Below are 14167 nucleotides of genomic sequence, written 5' to 3' on the forward strand. Positions count from 1 at the left end.
AAGCTGACTCTGTGGTAAAGTGTCATCTAAGTGTTTATTGGCGTGGACAACCTGTGTATATTTTGAATCTGGATCTTGGAGAACTAAACAGGTCTAAATTTCTCTTCTGTATCATTTGAAGCAGAGAAGTGAGTCTCTGATGCCAGGAAGTGCCCGTGAGAGATGGGAGCCCTGGAGGCAGAGATCCTGCAGAGGGTCATCTTCAGCTGACCCTGCTGGAAGCTGCTGTTATGACAAAGGAAGACAGAAGTTATATTGGAGATATTCTGTTAAGGTGGAAAACTGAGTTACTAGATGCAGAAACTTGTTTTTCTGCAGCTTGAGTTGGAGGCATGAGCTTATATATAATGTCACAATTTCCAAGCTCACTTGAACTGTCAGCAAAGGTCAGCAGATAGCTACGTATGCTTTCAACCGTGATGCTATTAGTAGTGCTTCTGTAAAACTGATTCCAGCTGATAGGAGGAGGTGGACTGAAAAGGTAGGACTGTTCTTTCAAGGTGTATGTCTAGCCAGTGCTATAAGAAAACTAAAGTGACTTGGATCCTATGTACCAGTAGTACCAGATAGTATAAGACAGAAAGAAATGAAATCTGAGTGAAAAGGACAAAAGAATGGTATTGACAAGTCCCATTTAAATAGGCAATGTAAAAAGACACATACCTCAAACCAAGTGTAGAGTGCTTCTATACAGATTGTAGAAATGCATGTACTGAAATAAGGATTCCCTGTATGCCCAGGGTACACATGGTATAGAAGAGTCCGACTCTGTGTTTTAGACAAGAAAAGATGGAGCAAAATGTGTTGATTACAAATGGCTAACTACATCAGCACATGCCACTGAATCTCTGTGGGTGAAATTCCAGGCGTAAAGAAAAAGGAAAAAATACTAACATAAAAGAAAAGTGCAAAGCAGCCAGCTAAGATGGTTACAGGAACTGAGAAACACTAAGGGAGAGAAACTTTGGGATAGACAATAAATAGTCAGTTTGATTGCCTCTGTATGAACTAGGTGAATGTCATGATGTGGAATGAGACAGAGACAGAACTGTTGTACTCTGGAAATGACTGAAGTAATATTCAAAGAGCTCACAAAAGAATACTCTTGCTTTAGTCCTGAATAGGTCCATGTAAATTTAAGGTGTAAAAGTTGAAGAATCACTTTGAAGCGGTGACAGTAACGAAAAGTTGTTATGCCTCAGTGCCAAAATGTTTTTGACAAATTTCCTTAACAAATACTTTTAATTAAACTGAAATAAATGGGAATTCAAAAGAAAAGCTTCTTACACTTCTTACAGATTAATAACTAGTTAAAAGATAGCAATTGAAGGTGAGGAATAATGGGTATTTTTCCCCAGTGGAAGAAAACAGACAATCCTCCAAGCTCTCTCTCCCAGGCTGTGGAGGTGATCATGTTATCTGCAGTGGAACTGGGTAGTATAATAGGACAGTACTATATGCTGTTTCTTGTGTGAGTTTTGAACTAAAGGGCATATTTTTTTTTCATTGGGTGCATAATACCATTGCAGCTGTTATGGTTATGTAGCATAAGTGAGTTCAAAAATGATAAGACATGGCAGAAATTTCCATATGGGAATATTAAACGCAAAGACCCTCATATACAAACACAGGTATTTCTGACTCAGTGCTGAATAAACTGCCAAATTGCAGGTAGCTGGGGCATAAATCAAGGATAGCCTTGTCTGTATTTTATATGCTTTTCTGTATGCACTACAGGTTGTTCATTATGTATATTATATGCTGCATGTTTATGCTTTTTTAGCATATCTGATTGTCGTAGACTTGGAAAGTCTAGAATTATAGGAACTGCAATATTTGCAATTGGTGTCTGCATAATATTTTGTCTTTTTGCAATTCGTGCAGTTATTTACATTTGTGCAGTTATTTACCATAGTATAAAACGGAAACAAAAGAATCCATTCTAATTTTGTTGTATTTTAACCCTAATATACACTAATTCAAATAACTGTACAAAGTGAGGGGTGAGAGGAAATCAGAGCCAATAAATCCAATAAATTCAGCTTGACTGTTGGTCAGTGGAAATTGTGAACAGAAATCTTACACTATTAAGGAGTTGTATTTGCCATTGGTAATCCCAACAGCACACATAATGCAGTTTGAGTAGAAAATTCTTAGAACCACAGAAAGTATGTGCACAAAGACAGTTCTGGGGTTTGTCACTGATGTGTCCACAGTTTTCAGTTATCTACGGTAATTATGAGATGCCATTAGTATCAACAAAATTATGATTCAAGATACGGTATTCTTTCTGTGAGTCAGGTGTTTCTGAACAGAACAAACAAGGTCTGCAGTCTGCCGGGAAGAGCATGTTTTTAGCTAGATAAAGAACCATGACCGTAATCATTTAAGGTTATTAAAATGGCCATTAGTAAGGATATGAATATAGGTTCAAAGCAAAACTGAAACCAAGTCATTGCATTCCAATGAAACATCTCTACGTTAACCAAACCCTTTGCTTTTAAAGAGAGAATTCATGATCAGAACCAATGACCTTTGATTGCTGTTGCTGTCTTTCATCCTAAAATTGCCATCAATGTAGTTGTGGTTAATATCACTGCCACATAACTTCAAAATTCTCCTCTTCTCAGTAGGTGTCAGCCAATTTTAAAGCGTGATATCTGAGTTTGGATGGTGAAGTTAATGAGGTTGCCATATACCTGCACTTCTTGTTTAGACTTCCTCTAAGTTTTGTGGAGAAGTCGGTTTATGCCTTTTTAGCAGTGTTGCCAGTGATGCTGTGGGAATTATGTGTATGCCTGCGGGGGGTGTGGAACCAACCCCTGGTGGGAGGGGGACACGGTTTCGTCTCCCTCCAGCGCAGCAGTGATAGATTCAGGATGGTTGAGCTGCAACCTGCAGAAATCCCTGGGGAACGGGGATTTCCCATGGAGGAGAAACAGGTCTAGTTTTAACAGGTCAGATAATCTGAAGAACACAATCTTGTTTTATCACTAGTTACATACTGTAACATTGTTTTCAAGATGGACCAGCTTTAAAAACAGAAGTGGTAAAGGTAAATGTAGCTTAGGCTTGGTTGTGTAGTTTGGCTGCACAAAAAGTAAGAAGGGATGAGGGTTGGCAAGGAGTTGTTTTTGTGTGTAGGCTGCTGAGGCTTGCTTCAGGTCAGGTCTCTCTCACGCTTTCTCTCCGTCTCTGCTTCTGATACTTACCGTCATGTATTTCAGCTTGGAAGCCATGGGCAGGTGGTGGTACCAGCTGCAAAGGGCTGAAGCAGACTCCTAGATCATGAGGAGGGTTTAGGAGGTGTATGTCTGAGATGTTTCTTAGTTTCTCAACATAGATCAAACAGTCCATCTGTCCTTTTGTCCTTCACCCTTTTCTTCTGACTTGGTAAGTGTGAGAATAATTATTATGTCGTTTGGGGGCAGTATGCGTGCATAATTACTGTCCTTACATCCAACTGAACTATGATGTGAATTATATATTTTAGAGTAATTTATATTAAACTGACATGTAATGCTAGTGTCACAAGGCCATCTTGTAGCATTAGATTTAAAATTATCAATATTTTGTGGTGGACATATTAGACATGTCTAATACAGATTTTTAGTAGAGATTCATGCAAAAATACAAGCAAGTGTACTAATACCAACAATTCAATGTTTATAAATGGTTTATATTAGAAATATAGAAGGTGTTGTTTGGGAAGCTTTTAGTATTTCAGTGATGAAGGGAAACGAGTTGCACACTGCATTTAGGCAAAATGAATAGTCAGCACAAGGTCTGATTGGATTGAAGCCACTTTTCTTCTGTCAGTGCCCACATTTAAGGCTACGGTACAAGGTAGCTGTCTGTGCATATTGTCTCTGTGGTACCATTCTTAAAAAAGCTTTCTGTTAATGAAAACTTGAAAGCTTCTGATTCAGCATTTCACTTTCCCCTTAAAAAGTCAGTTATATTAATGATAGAAAAGAATAATTAGTGGAAATGTCTTTGTAAACACTGAGAAATAAAGAACTCAAGAGTCCGTTTGTTACTGTCTATGTACTTCTTGGTGAAGAGATATGGGCTCAAGTTCTTTCTTTTACAAGGAGAATCCCTAAAATGCAAGAAAAGCAATGGTGCAACACAGATACAGTGAATATATGTAATGGAAATGCCAAAACTGTATTCAGGAGATGTTGTCTTTAATGTAAAACTCTATTAATTCAGTAAATGAATACAGTGGGTTGTACCCGCTTCATTGAGCAGGAGGCAAAATTACAGAAAAAAGTCATTGTGAAACTGGGTCAATGGAACCTTATGAAGCTTAAAAACGAACAATAGAGCTGAATTTAAAAGAGCCTTAGCACTTAGTTTCAGATTCTGGTATTTGCATCCTGATTTCAAATTCAGCTCCTCATTTCTGATTACCTGACAACAGGAATAAAGAGACGCAAAGATACCTTGAAAAGAAAGATTTCTGAAATAACTTAAGAGTTCCCTGGAAACCAGGGAGGGCATGATTAAAAAAAATACTATCTTGAGACAACTGAGATTTTAATGGTGTTTTTAATGTTAGAAGCTGTTAATCATAGTGGACTAAAAGCTGGAATGGGAGAAGTAACTTGAAGGTATTTCAGCAGTGAAGGTAATTAGGAGGGGAATTGCAGAAACAACAAAGCCAGTGAGTTACCTGCTGCTTTCTCTGCAGTCACATTTTGTGCCAGAGCGCGGCTACACATTTGTCCAGCACAGAGGTCTCGTTTTACCAATTCTCCTCTTCAGAGATATTTAGGAAACCACATACAGGCAGATGAAGCTGGGTAAGAGAAAAGACTTCCAGAATAACGAAAGGGGGTGTTTATTAGAGGAGACCCGAGAGGCCGTTTCTGCCATGAGTCAGGGTGCTCTGTGGGGGCCCGAGTCGGAGGTGCCCGAGTCGGAGGTGCCCATGTGGAGCCGCTCAGAGTCAGGCGGCTCTGCCCGCTCCTACCTGGCATCACCCGCACAGTGCCCAGGGGCTCTGCTGGGTCCGGTCGGCTCTGTAGCCCAGGCACTGAACTTTTTGGGGCGTATCTGTATCAAGTACAGCTCTGAGGTTAGTGAGGGTGCCTGCTCAGGTCTCTGGGTGTAGATGGGTCAGGAGCTGCTTACTGGGCTTGCTATTCTGCACTTGAGTAGAATCTCTAAAAATACATCAGATAGCTCCAGAGAAGCAGGATTTGAACAAACCAGTTTTGGCACACGAAAAAAAATGACTGCAAACTTAGGAGGAAAAAAAGTGGAAGAGTGCGGTTCTGAAACAATATTTTAATGAGGGAAGGAACAAAAGCTCCAGCTTTTGAGGTCGTGCTGAGATAATAAGAAACTGGACTTGATCTTACAGTGGCTCCCTTCCAGCCCTGTGACCTTCGCAACTTGTGTGTGACGATGTGTTGTGCACAATGAATCCTAGAGCTACCAAGCTCATAAAATAAGTCGTTAGTATTTCACTGTCTCCGCGGTGGCTGGAGAACGTTTGTGCCAGAGGAGAGCCGAGGTGCAGGAGTGCAGTGGTACTTCTCTGTGATCCTGCCCACTGGTGGTCCTGGAGGCACCCAGAAGTGGTCTGTGAAAGGACAGGTAGTTTTTACTTGAGAATTTTTCTGTGCCAGGAGGTGTAACCCTGACCCCAGAAGTAAGAGGCCTTTTTAAAATCATGCTGATTTTAAAAACTTCTGATTGAAACAATAGATTATGATTTTGTAAAACAATCATATTTTGTTTGCCTAAATGCTAAGTATTTTACCTGTTTGCTGTCTCTTGCACCTAGCTGCCAGACAAGATGCTCGGTGGGTTGTGGGTTTTCATTGTTGTTTTTTCTCCAAAAGGTGGTGAAGTGCTGGTTTATAGGGAGGTAGATGTTGGAGCCATTGGAACTGCTATCTGCGGAGTTTATGGAAGCAGTACTAAAGCTGAGTACATGAGAAATAAAGATCCTTTCCTGGGATATTTTTCTGCCTTAGCGAAAGAGATTGTAGGGCATGCCTGGTTTGTTTTCTATTAATAAAGCTATGGTTTAGTTTCTCGTATTCTGCTGTACCCATTTTTCACTTTAATGAGCACTAAAACTCCTGCCAGTTTTGTTTAAAAGAAAGAAAATCTTGAAAATACATTTCATGTAAGAAGTGCAGATTCAATATGAGTAATTTTATATTTACAAACTTTTCTCTTTCAGTGAGGATAGGTAAATATTGTATGCATGTTGCATATGTATGCATGTATGAATGTTAGCTCTTCACTATTTTAATATAAGTTTCTTCTTAAGTATTCTTAAGTTCTCTCTTTTTCTCTTTTTTTTTTTTTTTTCCATACTAGATGGATGATGTGTACAGTAACTTTATAAATTAATTATTCGGACTTTCTGCTTACAGTTCCACTATACTTTCAGACACACATAGCCATAAGTAGATATTATACCTTCTTCTAGATTTCAAGAGAAGAAAAATGAATCTTGAGGATATTACGATGTTCCTTATATACAAAGTAGGTAGCTCTCCTCAACCTGTTTCCATAATGCTGTTATGATAATCTGATCATCAGGCTGCCAAGGGAAAAGGATCTTACAGAACTGTGTTATATGGCAACTAATGAGTGAGAAACTTCAGGGGATTGAGTTGCTTTTACAATTACAGGTAATTACAATGAATTAATTAATTACAATTAATTAGCTGTGTAATTGGGATTCACAGACATGACAGTAATACAGCTATTTGTAAAACAAGCACACAAAGCAATCTTCTCTCAGAATCCATTTTGGATTCTGGAAATTACTTAGTTGGTATTACTAGCATTACAGCTGGGCTCGATTTCTAACTTTAATCTCCAGTGTCCTTGAAGTATTGGAGGCTTGTTGAGACATTGCAATATCTCCCACACTGTAAGATTAGAAGAAGCCATCACGCTAATTTAGTATCTATATAAGGCCACAGATACTCATCGTTAGCTGAATATTTCCTTGTTTGTAGAAATTCTTTGATGAAGTTAGATGATTGATAAACTCTGGGGATACAGGGGGGGTCTCTCTGTACCACCAATAATAGATTTTAACTGGCTAGAATAATCACAGTGGAATAATTTGTTGGGTTTTTAATTGTCAAAAGACTAAAGCTAAAGTATTCAAACTGAGGTCATTAGATTTCAGACCTGTTATATGTAAACTTAAACCTCACAGAGCTCAGTTACAAAGGTGTTCAATTTGGTATGTCTTAATGAGTTCACTGGAAGATGTCACAAGAGGGGAGTCATCCCTCAGTTTGTTGAGTTTTTATTAAATCTTTCAGAATAGCAGGAAATTAAAATACCAGAGAAGTGGAGAGAGGTTTGGTTGGGCTGATTTGGACAATAATAGATGAGAAGTCTCAAAAAAAACCTTTTTTCTGTTCAATATCTGTTTTCTAAATAGTTTGTCGCCTTAAACACTGACTACTTTCTACTTTAATTTTCATAAATGTTTCTCCTAAGACTCAGTATTTACAACACTCTCCATGGCTATCAGTGAGGAACTGTCATGTTTTTGCAGTGTAGTACAGAATTCTGTAGTGGCTTGCCAAACCTAAACCCAATTCCTACTGGAATAATTCTGCAGTTTCCAGTTACAGTATCAGTAGCATTTAATGCCTGCTGCTATTGCTAATTAGTTACACCAGGGTAATAACTGAATACTAAATGAGAGTTTCAACATACTGAATGTACCTATTGATCCTATTAACAGGATATCAAAATTTACTGTAAAATTAAAATACAGTGTTGGCTAAGTAACTTTTTGAACAAATTCCTATCTTACGCTGTTAGTGAATATCCAATGGTCTTTTAATAGTAGATTATTGGATTATTAATGACAACCATTTTTTTCCTCTTGATTTTTTTCGTTGTCATAGAATCATGGAACCATAGAATGGTTTGGGTTGGAAGGGATCTTAAAGATCATCTCGTTCCAACCTCCCTGACATGGGCAAGGACACCTTCCACTAGACCAGGTTGCTGAAAGCCCCATCCAACCTGGCGTTGAACACTCCCAGGGATGGGGCATCCACAGACTCTCTGGGCGACCTGTTTGTCCTGGTTTCAGCTGGGATAGAGTTTACTGTCTTCCTAGTAGCTGGTACGGTGCTATGTTTTGAGTTCAGTATGAGAAGAATGTTGATAACACTGATGTTTTCAGTTGTTGCTCAGTAGTGTTTAGTCTAAAGTCAAGGATTTTTCAGCTTCTCATGCCCAGCCAGCGAGAAAGCTGGAGGGGCACAAGAAGTTGGGAGGAGACACAGCCAGGGCAGCTGACCCAAAGTGGCCAATGGGGTATTCCATACCATGTGACGTCCCATCTAGTATAGGAACTGGGAGGTGGGGGCAGGGAATGGCCGCTTGGGGACTAGCTGGCTGTCGATCAGCGGGTGGTGAGCAATTGCACTGCGCATCATTTGTACATTCCAATCCTTTTATTATTGCTGTTGTCATTTTATTAGTGTTATCGTTATCATTATCAGTTTCTTCTTTCCTGTTCTATTAAACCGTTCTTATCTCAACCCGTGGGTTTTGCTTCTTTTCCCGATTTTCTCCCCCATCCCACTGGGTGGGGGGGAGTGAGTGAGCGGCTGTGTGGTGCTTAGCTGCTGGCTGGGGTTAAACCGCGACACTGTTCCAGTGTCCCACCACCCTCACTGCAAAAAATGTCTTTCTTATGCCCCTCTTGTGAGACCTGCCAGCCGCTCCCTCCATGCACACAGCCCATGGGTGCCGGGGCCAGAAAGCCCCTCAGCATCCCACCCCAGGGACCTTGCAAGCCTCGCACTCCACGCAGCACGTGGCAACTGGTGGTGGTGGTGGTGCTGCTGCTGGTGTCGGCTTCATGCCGCTTGTCAAACTAGTGCTTTTCTCTGCTAACTGTATTGAACAGTGGGAAGTTTATAATAAGATCCAGTTAGAAGAACGTAACTTCTAAAGTCAGCAATAATGTGACATATTGTTATTAATAACAACTCATTCCCATAGGTGTTCCTGCCCCTTTTGCAATTACTTAAGCCAAGTGTTTTACAAAGAAAGAGAACTCTCAAAATATATATTTATTTCCAGATTTATCAGGAAAAATCTTAATCATAGATAGCTGCATTTTATTCTCATTTGTTTATAAGAAGAAAAATAAAAATTCTGAATCCTTGTAGGAAAGAATAAGTGAGTATAAATAATAGTAACTTTTCTAATGAAGGATATCAGGTATTTTGTGCTTTTATATTTGCTGGCCCTCATCCTCATAGATAATGAGTCATTTCTAGAGGGAAATAGTTGTGTTTAGGATATTCTATTGTGATTATTTTAAAGGAATTTATTTCTCTCTTTTATTGTAAGTATACAATAAGAAGGTTGTTAAGAAGCAGCCAGTTTCTCAAGAGTCTGTCATCCGAAACTCTAATATAATGTTGCCATATGTCAGCTGAGGGTCTGTAATCTTTATATACATCAGAGTGCATTTTTTTGGTGTGTATATTACATTTTTTCCTTCCTTTAAAACAAGCTCCCTAGGCTGAGATGGAATGTGGTAAACCTTACAAGGTGAAGATCATGCATCTATACTAAGCATACAGTACCTGAAAAAAGTGAAATGTCTGTGTTTACATCTATACTGAGTACTCTATGATATGCCACGAGAAACTCATTTCAATACTTCGTTATTTTATCTTGCCTCTGGGAGCTTGGATTGTGGTCCACTGTGCTCATTAATTTCTGATACTTGCACAGTTCATTCAGCTCAGTGGAGCTTAGCAATTGAGAAGTGCTTTATGAAATACTGTTTTTGTTGTTTAAAAGCCAAACTTCTGATTGTGTATTAAAAAAAAAAAATGAAGCAGGGTAGTAAAAGAAACAGGATATGAAAATGAGGCTGTATCTTGAGCTATGATATTATTATTTGTAGAAAAATATTTTTTAGCATTTATATCTGAAAAAAAGAAAACAAAACTTGGAAGTTTGTCATAGCATCAGTTTAACACAGTTTTAGATTTTGAATTACGGACTTTTCATTTTTTTCTTGCTTAGATTTGTTTATGTAGAGAAAATTGCTGCAAGTTCATCCAGCTGTTACTCCATAAATGCATAAATGAATTCGTTCCCATTTGTTGAGCAGATGTTAAATTTACAGAGATCTGGGCTTGTTTAACAGTATATGTAAATCTGCAAAGAACTATTTTGATTTCTACTATCTAAGAAATCTTTTTTACTAATATAAACAATGAGATGTTTTCTGTTCATATAACAATACTTTGGCAATCCTATCTTTAGTATACTTATCCTAAGTTGTAGTTCACAGATGTTGTCTTACTGGGAAGAGATAAAAAGGGATTTGCTGAAGATCACATAGGAAGCTTGTGGTGCAGTAAGAAACAGAAGGCAGATCTCTGGAATGAAACTTCTTGAGCCATGGGGTAACCCTTTCTCTCTCCATAAGAATGTAGGATAGCAGAACGGATCTAGTGCCTACAGAAAAAGCAAATTAATTGGCTTGTTAAAGAAAACACTGGTTCCAGGAAACAAGACATAGCATTTCTCTCTGCAAAGTTTCTCTCGGGTATTTTGCCCCCATTGTTAGACACTCATTTACCCTCTGGCACCCAGTAATGTCTACTGAAGATTTTATCCCAAGATCTCGGCAGTACTTGTCTCATGTTTTAAAGATTAACCAGCTCAAATCCCTGAATATACTGGGCTTGTTAATTTTTTTGAGCCATGTAAAATTGCTAAGTTTTGCTCCAGGTATTTTTTCAAAGAATTTTGTCAAAATGTAGGAAGACATGAATTCTTTTTTCCTTCAGAGAGAGACCATTTTCTCATATTGTAATTCTAAGCTCATGTTGTATGAATAGGATTGTTTAAAAAGAAAATTAGACTGTAACAGTCTTTTAGATGTTAATCCTATAAAAGCTGCTGCTTTTGAAGTTTTCCCTGAGTGAAATCTCACTTCTTCCTAACATGCTATTTCTTTTAAGACAGAAGTTATTTCATATCAAGCAGGCTAACTGTGAAATTCTTTGTTCTTTTTAACTGCCAAGTTTGTCTAGGTCCTTTTCCATACCAGAAAAGTTTCTAACCTTAAGGCGATACAGGGGCAGATACCTTTGAATGAGTAAGTAGGGACAAGGAGTTAAATGTGCTTGTATGATCGTGGCAAGTGTATAACCATAAGCAGGTAGGTAGGTTTGGGGGCTTTGAGGAAACATGAGTTGACAGTAAACGTTAAGCTGATGCTGTAGCTCCAAAGTATCTCTCTAGGCGAGGTGCCCAAAGGAGGGCTTCGCAGAGGGAGCCCTGTGCTCACCCCGCTGCGGGCTGTGGGCTCCTTCCTCAAGCAGGCGTCACTGCACGTGGGTTTTTAGCAGGGCTCTTGGGAAGCCGGCTGGGTTTGGCTTCACAGCTGAAGAGCCTCTCGCTCATCAGGTAATGCTGATAGACAGTCTGACGAGATCTTGCTTCTGTGAGTGAAGGGGACTCTTGCTCTTGCTGAGCTACGGCTCAACAGGAGCTGCTCTGTTCAAGGGTCTAGCGGGGAGCGAGGCTCTTTGCTTGTTCAATGATAGGTGTGTTTTTCATGTGTAAGAGGCATCAGTTAGAAGATCCTAGTGAGCTGGGAACTCAGCAAGAGAATGTGCGAATCAAGAGCTCTCGTTTGTCGCAGCGGCAGATGTTGCTTCTGCGAGCAGCAGGCATGATTGCTGTCTGGATGGGCTTAAGATGTGACAAGTGTTATCTGGCTGGAAATTTGTCATGCTTGACCCCAAGCAAAGACAGAATAAAGCTTGTCAACGTAGAGATAGCCTACAGATACATCGGCCTGCTTACCATCCAAAATCACTTTGAGTTTTTTATTAAAAATAGAGAAGAATGAGAAGCAGTTCAGTTGCTTTGAATCTAGAATGCTCAGTCAGGCTTAATTGCCTTTAGTTGTAATAGCCCTGTGGAAGAAATGGGAGTTTTAGGAATATACTTGCATGTTTATTTATGAGGGAGGGATTTTTATTAGTTGGTTTGGCAAAATGAAGAAAGTTACGAATTCATCAAAGCTCACCTGACTGTTTGGTTGAGGTTTACATTGTTCAACACTTTTCCTACTCCTTCCCTTTTTTTAGAGTCTGTTGAAAACTATATTTTTCAACATATTACCAGGGAAAAAAACATATCTAGCTCTAACTGCAATTACTTTAATAAGGGAAACTCCGTATTTTCCAAGTGGTGTTGAAGAGGTTAGGCACACATTTGAAGAAGCTGTTTGCGATATGGTGCACCTGTTGTTTCTGGTTACATACCCGTACCTGGAAGACAAAAATAGTGGAAGAGAAAAGTACAGCAAAGAGAATATACTGTTCCTGTTATTCCTTCTAACTCTCAGTGATAACTTTACTCCAGGAGAAGTTCAGGGGTGGCCCACCATTTTGTCAACTACTCTGACATCTGGTGGACTTTTATGGACAATCAGATGTTCAGTTCTGTTCAGTTGTTCCTGTGGTCCTGAGCTCATAGTCAAGTAAGGTCTGTTTCTTTTAAACAAAAAAAGGAAAAAAAAAGGCAGAGAGAGGGAGGAGGGAACCAGGTTAATCAAAAAAAGATGGGGAACCTGCCCAATAATAGGAGGAGTGATGCATTTCAAATCCTGCACTTGAAAGCTGGTAAAATGATTATGCTCTTTCAGTCCTCCTCTTTAGCCTGTAATAGCCAGACTGGGATGAAGGTCCCATGTTTCCAGGCAAGGAGTAGATGCTGTGTTTTCAAGGCAGATTGCTCTGCTCCACCATGTCACACTATTATATTTTCTGTGTCACCTCAAAATCTTCTTTTAAAGTTTCCAACAGCTCTAATAAAGGGAATACGCTCCATGTTAGGAGTCAGTTAGGGCTAGAGTAGGTCCCTGTACTTCTGATTTTGTTCTCCTGTTGTTTTCAAAGATTATTTTAACATAGATCTTCGGTGGCAATATCAGAACTTTTATTTGGCTACTTCAGTTTGTTTGCCCTCTAGATAGACTTTTCATTCTGGACCTGTTTTACCTTTGTACAAGATACGTTATTGGCACAGGACATCTCTCCTAGTGATCTGAGGAGTAAGGAGGAAAAGTGACAAACTCTTGTCATTAGAATAACAAATCTCAACATAGTTTCTGAAGTATTTAGATTTTCATGTGCTCATGTGTGGCTGTCATGAAATGGATATAGAAAAGTGCTAGCTATCAGTATTTACTTCCATCATAATTATTTATTGCTAGTGAGGGAGACTGACATTCCATTGGAAAATTGAAGCTTGAGAAAATAAATAACTGGAAGCTAGATAATAACAGAAATGCTTTTGTTGTCCTATGTACCCAACACATTAAACCATACTTAACTTGGTGATCTCTGTCACTTTTAAACTAACATGTATGTTGAAGAAGTTTGGCTTACACTGAATAAAACAACATAATGTAGACTTATGTTAGAGAGAGATTTGAATGCCTTCCAAAACTGATGTAAGAATGTGAAGAATCCTTGTTTTCTGGTTGTACAGACAATTTCATGTCATTTTACATATTCGTCTGGATGTATATATACATATGTGTGTATCGTGTTGATGTACATCTACATTATGAAAGCTGATGAAAGAATATCAGTGACTTACCTTACTGCCTATTGCCCAAATTAGCAGTAAGTTAAAAAGTCTCCTGAAATTAATCTCAAGATACCTATTTAAAGATTGATTTTTAAAAATTAACAAGCTGCTGGAAAATACATGAAAGACATGAGTCATTAGAGATAGTACTGCTGTACATATTGAAGCCGACATCTTATGTGGCTACTGCCTTTTATATATGAAGGAAGGAAAATACATTTTCTTCATATATCACAGTGGGAATAATGAAACCAGCTGTCCAGTGATGCCACTGCTAGAGGAAATAAGTTAATTATTTTGTGATGCTTGTCATAGCTAACAGCAAGTGGATTACAGTGCACAAAAGCTAAAAATAACTTCTTCAGGTGTAATAAAGATGAAAGAAATGTCAGGCACTCTGATTTTAGTGATGGTTGAATCTCAGAAGACTCAGAGTATTAGGTTTGGTTTGTTGTTTGTTTGGGGTTTTTTTAAATCCTGTTAATTATTGTTGATGTTCCCTGAACTTACCTGTATG

At 38.8% G+C, this 14167-nt stretch overlaps 1 protein-coding gene across 5 annotated transcripts in view; it reads left to right on the top strand.

Moving 5' to 3' along the window:
* SNTG1 (syntrophin gamma 1) overlaps window positions 1-14167 on the top strand; it is a 357847-nt gene that overhangs the window by 68784 nt on the left and 274896 nt on the right. The gene's annotated exons all lie outside the window — the stretch shown is intronic.

This window comes from Harpia harpyja, chromosome 5, assembly GCF_026419915.1.
Source record: "Harpia harpyja isolate bHarHar1 chromosome 5, bHarHar1 primary haplotype, whole genome shotgun sequence".
NCBI classification, from domain to species: Eukaryota; Metazoa; Chordata; class Aves; order Accipitriformes; family Accipitridae; genus Harpia; species Harpia harpyja.